General features: G+C 35.6%; 1 protein-coding gene across 6 annotated transcripts in view; it reads right to left on the reverse strand.

Annotated features, from left to right (window-relative positions):
- The window catches only part of TBC1D5 (TBC1 domain family member 5), a 318,136-nt gene that overhangs the window by 213,010 nt on the left and 91,668 nt on the right, over window positions 1-13,458 (reverse strand). The gene's annotated exons all lie outside the window — the stretch shown is intronic.

Consider the following 13,458-nt stretch of genomic DNA (forward strand, 5'->3'; position numbering starts at 1 on the left):
TTCAATATCAATATGTTATGAAAAAATAGAAAGAAAACATGGGGAGAAAAAAGCTCTTCTCACACTTTCGTGTCAAGAGGAAGACATTTAGAGCCAATCATCTCTTATTTATTACACCTTTTTAAACTGGAGCCCTATTTGTAAATGATTGTTCATCACTGACGCATACTCATACCTTGCAACTTACCCTCTTTTTCTGTGCATCTCTGGTGAATTCAAAACTAAATTATGGTCATTACTTTCTGAGCAAATGATCACCATAAACCCAACTCAAAAGTAAACTCAATGAGAAAAAAAATCACAAGGAAAAACTTTCATGGATCCAAGAATTGTGTAGGCAGTTTCAGAACAGCTCTTAACTAATCCTACTATTTATTTATATAGATGCTGACCTTAGCTATAGCAGCAACAGCTAAATCTGAAAAAGGGGACTAGAGATGAAAAGAAGTCTCTTTGTTAAGTACTTGTCTCCTTATATGATACTTATTCTTTCAACACATGGGCCATTTTTGTAGACAATTTGACAGCATGTATTAAAGGTTTATCATATGCTTTCCATTTTCCTTTAAAGAACTATGATAAAGCACTCTTACATTCAGTGAAGACAAGATTTTCTTCTAGAAGAATTTTAACCTGACTGTTCTGTACCAGAAAAACTATCTTTTGGCAGCGTATTTTTTCTTCATATTGGCATTTTACAGCCCAGCCTGTATGGTTTGTCTAGTCACTATCACGGAGTGGTGTGGACAGCACCTTTACGAATGACCACCAAAGCAGCACATTTTTTGAAATCAAATGTAATAGCATTAATATCCCCAACACAATCAGTTTAGGTTGAGCCATTTCTCCCCCACAGGGCTATAAACCAGCTAGGTCTGTTGTATTACAGGCACTGATAAAGGTTGCATATTTGATGAATGGCATTTTATTACTCATCTTCTATGAATCTTGCTTTCTTTCTTGCAGTCCTTTTTGTAAGAATCCCACTTCTCTTATTTGAAATCTCCATATGCATAAACAATAAGTTTCACTCTGATGCTATTACATGTTTATCTGGTGTTCACATTTCCACTCCTGCGGTTATTACAACTGCCTAACTTAGGCTTCTTTAAGACTTCCAAGTCAAATTAGGGTTTACAGACTCAAAATAGAGGCTGAAGTTGCTTAGATAATGATGGAGAGAAACAGGTGACTCTGTAAAGGAGATTAAATACTTCTCAGTCTGATATCTGAGGCAGATAGAGAGCCAAGAGCTGAGAAATTACAGAATGTCACTGTTGGCTGCATTCACTATCAGAGCATCCATATCAAAAGATTTTACTGAATTGTGTATTTTTCAACTTATTCTTCAAAGTCTATTTATAAAGTCAAGCATGGAAAGAGAATTATTCTGGAAAATACAAACAGCACTAATATTCCAAAAAAAGGTAGGGAGCACAGCTGAAGCCCTGCAAGGCACTGCAATAAATTAGAAGTGATGACTCAAAACTCTCAAATGTCCATAAGAAAGCTTTAACGAAAGCCCACTACTTCTATAATGTTGCAAAAGAAACAAAAAAAAGTTCTCAATGAATGATCGACTCCAAAGAGTATAAACTAATTTAAAAACAAAATTCATGCTACTACATTTCAAAATCCTTTTTTTTTCCTCGAATGTTATGAACCACAGTATTTGAAAATGGGGTAATTTTGTTGCGTAAGCAGGCTTTCTTAAAGAACATTTCAATGACCCAGTTATGTCTCTGTTTTATTTTTGTAATATTTTTATATGAACTAGGATAAGACTGCAGTTAAACGCTGTTCTTCAATTTATTTTTCCATCTGCTTTTAGCTGCAGGATAGCATATTTTATCACATTTGATATACAGGGTCAAAGGAAAAAAAAATTAACCCTGTATTTTTGCATAAAATGTATAAATAAATTCTGATGGTGCAAGCTCAGCAAGTAGAATATTTTTACTACTTCTATCTTGTGATAATGTTTTTATAATCACTTATATCTCCATCGCTAACAACTGAATGCCGTTTTCTGTGTTATTAACACAGCTCTACAAATCACAGGGAAAAATCCAGGATCTGAGCAAAAGAGGATAAGAGGTCGCATTTTTAGAAGGTAATCTTTTCACACATACAAGAGGCAATAGGCCAAGTCACTTAGCTCTTCCTAGCTAATCAAACTGCACAATTTCAGCATAGTGGTTCTTTTTTAGATGTAGGTGGTGATAAAACGATCCTCAGCTTGGGAACACATCCAAGATACATACACACTCCCAAACACCTCCCCCTACTCACCCCACCTCCAGTTGATTTGAACACAGACATACTTATCAATACTTTTTAAGGTAGCAATCATGCTAATGGGGACAATTACGAAACAAGAGAGAGGTCACAGTAAATCCAACTCAGAGTACGTGACCAAAGTTATGCGGGGAAAAACCGAACTAGTGTCAGCATCAAGCATCTGTTGCTGCTGGTGTGAGGACAAAGCGAGTGCCAGAACAAGGAGGCAGTTTTGTAGATCTACTGTTTGTCAAGTCGCCCACTGAAGCAAGCCTTGAAATCAGTGTGTGTACTGCGGCCATCTGTTTACTTTTCACTAGCAAAACTCTTGACTCTTACCATCTCTTTGAAGTCATGGTCAATGTCAAGAAACAGGTACAGTTCTGATGATCATGCATGTTTTTTTAACTTGACAGAGGGAAATTAGGAAGGAGGAAGGAAAACAGAAGTATGTAATTAGTTTATAAAAAAAGGGAGGATTACAGGAAAAGGATCTTCATTTATTCAGATAATATTACACCCCAAGGGGATTAAGCTATCAAGGTATTGTGAAAGCAGCTAGTGAAAACAGGAAGACTGGTTTGCCACAAAATAATGATTTATTTACTCAGCTTTGTAACAGAGAGCTGCTGAATTGACCTGGACTTAAGAAACTTGTTGTTGATCTCCTCCCTCTGGTGACCAAAATTAGAATAGATCAAATGATCTATGATCAAGTGGAATTAAAAGCTCAAACACTCCTGAATCACTACTAAACCACCCACAAACACCACACTGCTAAGCTCCATTGCTGATTAGTTTCACTGTGCAAACTCCCCATAGAGAAAGCCACTGTCCATTTACCAGTGCTGTTCAGCAACATCTCATGCACACATCTCCTGAATCTTCACCCATTTTAAAGCTCTCTTTTTTCAAGAAATAACATATTCTTGCTCTAACCTCTACTATGCAATCTTATTTACTTAATTATCTTTTTGAATTTCTCCCTCTTTCACTTGTGTCATAAAGCAAACTGAAATTTCTTTCAGTCTCTTTCTTTTCTTTTTTTTAATGTTCCAAAACTCAGAAGAGACTTGCATCCTTGCATTCTTTTCAATTTTATTTTTCCTTTTCCTCTATCCCAGGTTTAAAAGGGACTATTTCAGTGAGAACTCCAATATATTACAAGAAAGGCACCACATGATTTCCAGATGTGTGGACATGGCTTTCAGTGTTTTATCAAAACATAGGTTGATAGAAGACACACTTACATTTCATACAGGACTCAAAAATTTAGATAAACTGCAACAGCACTAGATATTGCCAAAGAATTGGAAAAATGTTCACGTACTGGGTGAAGGTATATGGTATGGCTTGTCCACAACTACAGAACTCTGAAAATCTCAATTACCTTTTACATTTAAATGCTTGCTGGAGAGATGACTGTGTACACATTTGTATTTTGGAAGCACCAATGAACAAATTGATATGCTGGGTTTTTCAGTCATTGAAATTTGAAAATGGATTCTGTGCAGAAGCTAAAATTTTTATAACTGAATCAGGTCTTTCACCACCAACAATTGCAGTACTCTTTGCAGATAAAAGAGGTACTGCTCCTAAAAAATCTTATGCACAAAATGTAGGGGGAAAAATAGCTGTAAGTTTACTGTCATGTGCATAGTATAGAGGCAATAACTTAGGAGAAATACAAGGTGTATTTCAGCTTCCTCTAAAAAAACTGAATGCACCTTTTGGAATTGTTGTTTAAGTTAGATATTTTCATATAGAGAGTAATCACCAAAATTAGTGAAATGTTTCGAACTTCTTATTCCACAGAATAACCTGACAAAAGCAGACCACTCACTAATAAAGTGCAACTTAATAAATCATGTGAAATCTTATTTTGTTCAAACCCATACTAACTCCTAGCACCATCTGTTACCATCAAAACTATATGACAAGATATGATATATAATTAATAGGTAAACAACAATCTAATTAAAATGGACAAATACTCCATGTTCCTGCCATTTGGGAGCTCTAATTACAGACTAAATTTTAAGCTTGAATTAAATATTTAAGCTGGAAAATTAACTTTCCTTCTCGAGCCTTGAATACATTAATACAGATATGTGAAGCGACTTCCTGATGGGAACTTAAACATGTAATTTAGTTTCATCAAAGCAGTTACTAATTGTTAAGCAGCAGTACCTTACCATATGTACACAATAGCTATTTAGAGCCAAAAAGGTGGTTTTAAAGTACCCCTCTGCAACCCTTTTCTGACATAAATATAAAATGTATATACAGCACAACAGTTTACACTACACACTGAAAATAAATTACATAGAGACTTCAGCTTTCAAATGGGTCTTAGCATGCATAAGTCTGAACAGATCTAGATAAACAAATGTGTATTTTTGCTGCTGAAGAAACTAAAGAACGTGTAGAAAAGTTAAGATGTTTTTACATTCTACTTAGAGAATTTTGAACTTCAGAGTAAAACCATGCAATTTGCCTAAGCCATCTAGCAAAACGAAATGCTGAAAAAACCAGGTGTTTCATCTAACTTAATAAGACAATCCAGATTTTCTTAAATAAGATATCAAAAGGAGAGAAATGGAAATAAAACTGAGAACAGAATTACACAAACCATTGTTAATAAGGTTCCAAGCATGTAAATGGTTAGAATTTACCTAATATTTTACCTAGGAATTTTCAGTATTCGCATTCTGACCAGGAATTTGATTCTAGGTGTTTAAGTGCCCATCAGTCAACAACAGACTGTTACTGTTTCAGGAAAAAACCCAACACACCTTTGTTCTTTATGAAAATCACAATGATTTTCAAATATTGCTGAGTTGAACTACCTTGCAAAGCATTTCCCCCATCTTATGGATAGAGAGTTTGAGGCACATGGATGCTAGGTGACACCCACAACCATATGTTAAGGCTCCAATGGTGTAAAATACTCCATATATATTGAACACTACACTTCCCTGTGTTCACGTGGAACTCTTTTAAGGGAGGCACACAATAATTTCAGTATGGTTTCAATCAAGACTTAGCCCTTACAGGCTTATATGGCCTGAGTCAGTGACACATGAGAAACAAGAAACTAGATTTCTTCTCTTCAATATTATCCTCTAATACTAATATTCTCTATCCACACAACAGACACACATTTGACTTGCTTTAGTTTAGATTCAACTGCAGAACAGCAGGACATGATGTTAAGAGAAATAGTGCATATATCTTTTTTATCCTTGAGGTGGTATGTTACTCCCAACAGCGAGGAACAGAACAGTAAGAAGCTTCATCCATCCATCTAGCCCTAAGAATTTTAATTTCAGCATAAATACAGATGAAAAATGAATTACTGGGCCATGACTTCATCAAGGGATTCTAGTGACATCAAAACCAAACCTCTAATAGTTTGTGATGTCACTGCAAAGCCTCAAGAGACTTCCTGTTCCATAATTCAGAAGAACATGGCAGCTTCTCAATTTATGTAGTTAATGGACTGGAGGCCCAGAATGTGCTTTAGGACATTCTGCTTCTACCACTCCTTCACTGCTCTCCTTTGTCCCATTCCTACAATACAGATACAATTTTACTCTTCCTATGTGATAGAAGTACACTAGCAGTTTACAATAATTGAGCTGGTATTTTCAGTAACACAAACTTAGATGCTGTTCTTTCTACAGAGTTTTTAGACTGTATACATACTATCTTAAATATTGCAAAGCCACTTATTTTAACAACATCCATGTTTTCAAAATACAGTCTGCAAATCTATTTTAAAATGATTAAATAATTCTTAGCAGTAAAAGAATAAAAATTGATGAAAAAGAAGGACTAAAATGCTGAATTGAAACTTAGGTATTATAAATCTCAGAGGCACACTTATATGAATTTCAGCCATGTCTGACTATCCATCACTTCCTCTTTGTTTTTCTTTTCATCAGTACTCCTGAGCTACTCAGGCATATAGCTCATGCTCCAATCCATATTTTCCAAGTCAGTAGAGTCACTGTTGTACAGAGTCACAGTCATGCAAGGCTCTGTACAACACACACTCACTGTTGCACTGGGTGCTGAAAGCAAGCGTGGACTCCTTTAGCCACGTGCACTTAATGCCTTTGGCCAAGCCAAGTGGATGGGAGCACTGAACAACCCTGCTGAGAGCAGAAAAGGAGAGGTTTCCTCCCAAGCCCAAGCAAGGAATGAAATGCATATACCACATGAAGATTCTGCTTGTGTTGGACACAAGTAAGGACAAAGATATGCTCTACTGCCTTGCAGCCATTGAAATCTGCCTTCTTTTAACTCCATCAGGTTATGTTTTGAACCACACTCCGATTACAGGGAAAGACGGCTGCAAGGCAAAACCACACACCAAGTTCTGGGGAGCACTGTCATTCCCTCTGCAGTCCAAGATTCAGGCCTATTTATAGACCATATTGTACCATACATGTGCCATGGATCCTAATGTGAGGAAAATTATATAGATATTCAAAGCATGACATATTGATTCAACATATTGAACGGATTGTTTTTTCCTCTATTTATTTAAATGATTATAATAGTTTATAGTGAGCTTAGCCCTTGAGACAGATGGTTGTAAACTCAAAATTTAAGTTTTAAATAACTGTATTAACATGAAGTAAATGATTTTATCCACCATCCTCATTAGAAGAATGAATTTATCTTAACACAGTCTTTAACCCTCTCCTGATTGTTTTTTAAACTATTTCTCAAAGAAAGTGAACTTTGCAGCTCATTGACTGGTGTTTTAAAATGTGTCTCATCAAAATGCTGATGGTCTGATAACCACAGTATTTTTTTACACTGTGTTGGGCAAAAGTAACCTTGAGTTTAGGGTGAGGAGGGGAACTCCACCATTATCCATTTTGAAAGGAGCCCTTAAATTTTAAGTCTACTGTTTATATCTCATCTAATTCTTTCCAAGAGAAAATATCTAAATTATCAGGAACAAAAGCATAAAGTAAAAATCTCTGTCCATAATTCACATAAGTAAATAAAACAGTTTTCCCTTAACAGACTATAGCACAAGTGGATTTATGCCTGTGAAAAATATTGGATCATATTTATTGTACAAGAGCTTTATTCCTTTCCATCTCCTAATTTTATGACCATCTCCTTTGTCCTTTGCCTTTTAGCCCTCTGTCATTGCACCTAATGCTGACTTCTGGGTTTCATTCCTGGACAATGTCAAAGGAGAGGAGATCATTTTGCTCATCATACTCATTCAGTATTTAAATATGATAACTAAACTTCATGACAGTAATTCCACTTGCATAACTAAAAATATACGCATTGAAAAAAGCCTGGTGACCATCAGAACTTTGCACAAACCACTAAGTGTTCCATAGGGTACCTCTGTGAGGTTCACAACAGCTGTAAGTGGCAACTGCTCAATATGGGCTGAGAGGTAGAACGAAATAGTTAATCCTGAGGATCAACATTCAAGCAAAACATCTTTTAGGGGTGTTTAATTTGAGCTGGTCATGTTCAGGACCAAAAGCCCCCTAGCAGCTATAACAAAGTAAGTCCATTTACACACCGATGGTGTGCAACTTCCAAGTTAGCTTAATCCAAAAGAAATCAATTTTCCCAATGCTGAAACAACTCTGCAGTATGAACATAAGCACAGTGGGGACAATCTGCTTCAAAGATACAGTCCTTATCCAAACTTAGAAGGCTAACCTGGAATCACACCAGGAAAATCAAACCTGCCTTCAATTACATTGTTTACTTAAGGGTGCACATAAAGGTCCACTTAAAATGCTCAAGTAATACTGAGTGAGTCAGGAAGCTTATGAGCATTTGTTTATGGCTGTTTTTTTTAGTGAGTAGAAACTATGAAACAGAAATGCCAAAAAATAAGAGTTATGAAATCAAACTTAGTGAGACAATTTTAAGGATGAGACTTTTTTCTTAGCATTTAAAGGCACTTAATAGGAGCAATTGTGTATTTCAGAGTAATTTTGAAGAATTTTTCCCGTTAAACTAATACAACAAATTTGAAAATTTTTAGTGAAATTACTGTTCCACTATGTAAGATAACAACTCACAGTGAGCAGCTATTAAAAAAATTAAGGTGATGTGCTGTCCTGTTATTTTTGAAGTTCCTCTTTTGTGTATAAGTAATCTTAAGGATGTCATGTCAGTTAGTTTCAGGTATCCTTCTCGGGATTTTTCACAGCTCCTAGTAGAAGGCAAGTTCTTGGGCAAAAACATACTTTCTGACAAGCTTTTAAAAGCAGCATCTCTACAATGTGCATTTAGACCCACACCTGAGTGAAGAAAATGGAGACCCCCATTGTAAGGTTTAACAAGTGCTTTTTAGCATTACTCTGCATTCTTCCATTATATGTTTTTCTTTATTACCAGTGAGGCAGAATTTGTAATGCCAGAGGTGTTAGCAATAATAACTAGTCACTTGGGATGGTCTCTTTTTACATCCTACTTATCTCCTTCGATTTCAAGAGCCCCATATCAAAGTCTTAATCATAAGTTACTTAATTCAGCATTTTTTGTAATTATTTAGGAGTTTCCTGGCAGAGAATAAAGATCTTCTTTAGATATACAGACTACTGACAATTCAGAAATTAGTATATTCCAATACCATGTAATAACCTCGACTTCCACACTGGTTAGAGAAATTTGGTCAATAACATTACTGAATTAGGTTACATGTTTAATTAATTATTTAAAAGAAATAATATAATAGTAAATAAAACTTTGAACCACTGGCCATAAATTAATATATTTTTTCAAAGGCCACTAAAAATTCTTCATAGTAATTACTATTAATACTAAACTATTTGGCTAAAGGAGTAAACGTGGCCATGAATCACAAAGTGACACAAAATGAAGTGCAAAACATTCATGTAAGAAGAAGAACTAGATACACCAAAATGATATTGTACATGAATTGCTTTTGGGTGCAATTATCTTCCCTCACATGTTAATATAATTTTGGCATCTTATTATATGTTTTATCCCACAGGGAATTTTAATTCAGAAGCACAATTACCAATAAACTTGCCTCACAAAAACTAGCAGTCTCACCTCCTCCTTGTCTGATTTTCTACAGTCCTCTTCTGTGCAGGAAGAAAAGTTTAGAGCATATGTGTTTCCTATAAGGGCAAACATTCCTTTTCCCTTGTTTACTATGCCACAGAATTTATAACAACCTTCTATTATATGGTGTCACTCAGAACACACAACATTCATTTTAATCATATTAATTAAAAAGCATTTTAAACCATTTTATCATATTTTAAAATACATACAGCCTGCATGTTCAGCTCCATTTTTTGATACAGGCAAATACAACAGATATTAAGCATGGAAGGCATCATGAGTAGATCATAAAACAAGTACTTTGGCCAAAACCACAGGGCATTCTATGCCTTCAATCAAACCACGGCAATTAATATGAAATTCTAAATACAGAATATAATGCCACATAAATAGTATAACAGCCAAGTCCTGTCTAAGAAGCCATATGTTTTTTCCCATTGTTCAAAAAAAGGAGATGACTTCCCGTCACTTATGTTTCTGATTAGCAAGGTGATTTATGCCACAATCACTAAAAATGCCAGCAAGTGAATGAGAAAATGCATAGTGACTGCACCAGATGTGCACAATAAACAGGAATCCCATTGTAATCTCTGGTACTTAGTTTATATGAAGGTAATGTAAGAAACACTCTTGGATATGGCAAAGTCACTCTTTTTTTACATTTGACTATAAATGATATGAAATAAATTGTGTGTTTTATACTTTATGGCATGCATACATTGATAAATTAGGTACAGTTTTGTATCCCAAATTATCTACAAGACAAACCTGGCTAAGATCATGGGGATTAATTGCTTCAGAAGTGTGAAATGCAGCTTTTCCATTCTTTTCTGCACACTCAGTGAAGAAACAATGATTAATCACTGTTTAACTATTCTCCTGAGGATCTACAAGATTGCCAAAGCAGGACTTATCCTCATAAATCCAAAAAACACAGGTTTAGATTTGTTGCCAACAACTGAAAGAACATGAACTCAGAGCCATTCGTTATCAGATTAAAATAATGTCAAGGCTTTAGAACCCCCTACCAGAGTAAAATTCTTTTTAATTTGCACCTAACAATAGAAATTGGGGTATCAAATCAGATTTAAGAAAAATATATGTATATATTTTTATATGAACATATCTCCCATTATCAGTAGTATAACATTCTTGTAATACAGCCACTTCCATTAATCCAGCATAAGAGAAGCAGCATCTTTTAACAGGAATGCTTTCATTGATATTAATGCTAGGAAATTTTAAAAATCCCCTAACAACTCAGTTAAAATTACATCCATTTCATGTTTTTGCAACAAATCCTACTTACATATATAAATAGTTTGTTTAAATGCCTGAGAATTTGTTTAGACATCTTAACTTTTTGATAGAGGACTGTACTTGTAACAGTGCTTAACATTTGTCTAACCACTTTCTAATCAACATTTAATAAAAAATCACTGTGTTTAATACAGAATTCACTACACCAACAGATCACAAAATCAAATGAAAAATGCAAAAATTACCAGTTTAAAACTTTCTCCATTTAGAGAAGGTATTAATAAAAATGCCAAATTTCATCATGGAAATAACAGACAGTGCTGCACAGACTCAGGCTGTATACAACAACATCAGAGGACTGATAGCCTTTTCTAAAAAGTCCCAGTTTAAGAATCTGAGTATCTGCCTTTAAAGAGATTAACATAACTAATGTCAAGTACTGTTTAAAGATTCCCCCAGAAAACAAACAAAAAACCCCCAAAAACAAACAAAAAAACAAATAAACAAAAAAACAAACCCAAGAAAAAAGCCCAAAAACCAAAAACCACAAACCAGAAAAACCCGGCCACGTTTAAATGATTATAGTATTAGGAAAGAAAAGAAAGTTTCATCCTTCAAAAATGCTGTGTCAGTAACAGGTGAGCTGATGTGGGAGAGAGGAATCCATGTCAGTTCCCATGTGCCTGGGAGCCAGAGTAAGCAGGTAAAGCCTGTTGCAGCTTGGTGGCTCTGGCTTGCAGCTGTCCCCACTGGCCACATCCCTGTGCTGCTCTGTAGCCTCCTGTATCTGCAGCTGCTCCTGCTCCTCCACTCTCCCACCAAGCTGGGCCTTTTTTTCCCAAGACAAGTTAATGCTAATAAGGTCTCCTACTTGGCTGTAGGCAAAGTCTAAGAACAAACAGGGGGATACTGAAAACTTCTGTAACTTGATCCTGCTGTCCAGGGAGGGGTACCTGCAACACCCCACAGTCCCCCTTGGGGACAGTGCCATCTCTTTGTGTTACATACCTCACAGATGTGGCAAGCTTACCCATGGAAACTGGGGTGCTAGAATTTTAATATTGTACTATAAGAGACATTAGCTACAGAAAATCCACACTAAGTAAGGGATGAATTTCTTAACATTATTTCTATAAATGTGACAGTGACCCAGAAGTTACCAGGAAAGGACAAACCTTTTCTGAGTGACATTGGCTTCAATGCAAGGATAACGACAGAGGAAGAAACTTGAGTCTGATGCAAACACTGTAAGCACACTACAGAGGCTGAGCTGCTGGCTAACTACACGAGCAACACATGCTCATCTGGAGCATCCTTTTGCTTGCAGTATTGTATGGATTTTCTGACACTTCTTGAAGTTTCACAAACTGGAAGACCTTGATTAAGTTCCAGGTCAGTGAAGGTGTTTACAGTAAGCCTGTATCCTTCTCAGAGACAACTGAAAGGTAAATTTACCAAATTTAGCTAGAAACTTCAGGCAGTAAAGAAAATGCTTCACTGGCATTTCAGCTCTTTGCTTAGATCAGTTCCTAGGAGGGCCAGTATCCTCAATAGAATCCGACAGTACAATACCCACTCTTTATTTGTAAAGCACTTCAAGATTCCCAACTACCAATATTGACCATCCTGTGTTTACTAGGATTTCCACATTTAAGTATTCCAATTTATACTTTTTCCTGTTCCAATAAACATTTGACAGATATTATCCTACTGTTATAGATCCTACTTTCTTAGGGTGAGGCACAATGTGGAAAGACAAAACCAAGTGTGCAATGTACTCCTTGCTTGGAGCAAGACAGTAATTCACTGCTAACCTGGTCATTAAACAGGAGTCAAAGCAAACTCATGAATACTGGGATTAACTGCTCACAGAAGTGGTTTTAACTACAGGTTTTAAACTTATTTACCAAATTAAAGTATTGAAAACTGTTTTTTCACCTTCTCTCCAGATACACAACTCCAGTACCTGATTAGGACGAGTAGAACATTAAAATTACTGTGATGTTCGTAATTTTTGCATTATTAGTTTTAGGTTTGCTTTAAATATCCTTCACAATGCTCTGGAATGTGTTATCCTCCATATCAAGCCTGTGAATGTGGGGAAAAATACCTGAAAACAAGGATATTCAAGAGTTATGGATCCTGGTGCTGTAAGAGTAGTTTAAAAATATGGATTAAGATTTTACTTTGTAAATTGCTAACATGCAATAAAACAGCAGACCTTCCACTCTTACACTTCATGTATATTATTTTTTAATTATAGGCACAGTGTATTTCTGACAAATTTCTTATTGAACAATTATAAGCATGTATGGAAAATCAGATTACATATTAAAGAAATGGCCTGATTCATCTGCCTATGTAACTCTTACTGTATTATTCATAGTAAGAGGAATATTTTTACCTACCTTCAGTAGGTTTTTTCTTGCTATTCAACTGCTGTAATAACTTTCCTTCTTGCTGGAAGGAAAGTCATCAAAATATTAAAGGTTCAGAGAAACCAGGAATATATAAAATTACAAAATTGTTTTTAGAAATCTGTATTGCTTGAAAAATTCCTCCAAATATTTTTGTAGCAAATCAAGAAAAATAATGTATGTTTTGCTGTTCAATGATACTCATCATCAGCTGCTACAACACTACATGGTCACTTCAATACCTGTTTTAAGAGTGCTCTTGGCAATGTTGCTCCTGTGAGACATTCAGATTGCAGTAACAACACACTTTTTTCCCCTCTCATTTTCATTCAACTAATGAATGCAGACAATTTCCACTACTCCTCACTCTACAGTATTTCCCCAGGAATACTACTAGCTACTGTTAAGG

The sequence above is a fragment of the Molothrus ater genome, chromosome 1 (genome assembly GCF_012460135.2).
Source record: "Molothrus ater isolate BHLD 08-10-18 breed brown headed cowbird chromosome 1, BPBGC_Mater_1.1, whole genome shotgun sequence".
In the NCBI taxonomy this organism is placed as follows: Eukaryota; Metazoa; Chordata; class Aves; order Passeriformes; family Icteridae; genus Molothrus; species Molothrus ater.